This window comes from Pan troglodytes, chromosome 16 (assembly GCF_028858775.2).
Source record: "Pan troglodytes isolate AG18354 chromosome 16, NHGRI_mPanTro3-v2.0_pri, whole genome shotgun sequence".
NCBI classification, from domain to species: Eukaryota; Metazoa; Chordata; class Mammalia; order Primates; family Hominidae; genus Pan; species Pan troglodytes.
In genome coordinates this window covers 32,832,892-32,833,683 of record NC_072414.2, presented here as the reverse complement: position 1 = coordinate 32,833,683, position 792 = coordinate 32,832,892, and positions in this window count along the sequence as shown.

Below are 792 nucleotides of genomic sequence, written 5' to 3'. Positions count from 1 at the left end.
AGAGGCAAGCCCTCAGAGAGCCTGTGGGAAGGCTTAGGAAACCCCCGGGCTTCCGGGTTTAGGGCTTCCAGGTGGAGCTATTAACAAGAATCTCTCCCCGGGGGAGCTTAAAGGTACCTTCCCAGGCTTTAAGTCCTGCTGTGGTTGGGTGGGGAAGGGAGTGGTCTTGTGCAATAGGGCAAACCACTCCTCATTCAGGGCTGTTTATTTTAGTGGGCAGGGATGGGTTTGGGAGAAACCACCCAGTTTTTGTGAGTGTTTACCTGAACTGTTGGGACCAATAAATTTTGGAGACAACTACCCAATATAGGGAAGGCAAGATGCGTTGTAAGGGACAAGATGCTGGGGGTTCTAGGCCGGGCGTGGTGGCTCACGCCTATAATCCTAGCACTTTGGGAGGCCGAGGAGGGAGGATGACCTGAGATCAGGAGTTCGAGACCAGCCTGACCAACATTGATAAACCCCATCTCTACTAAAAAATACAAAAATTATCTGGGCGTGGTGGCACATGCCTGTAATTCCAGCTACTCTGGAGGCTGAGGCTGAGGCAGGAGAATTGCTAGAACCCGATAGGCCGAGGTTGCAGTGAACCTAGATTGTGCCATTGCACTCCAGCCTGAGCAACAAAAGCGAAACTCTGTCTCAGAAAAAAAAAAAAAAAAAAAAGATGCTGGGGGTTCCAGAGGCGAATGCCTAGAAGTCCCAGGCAAGCACCTAATGCTGGGTGGGGTGGGGGAGGACTGTGAATGGGTTAATGCCTGCCCAGCTAAAGAGGACCCTGAACTCTGTGCC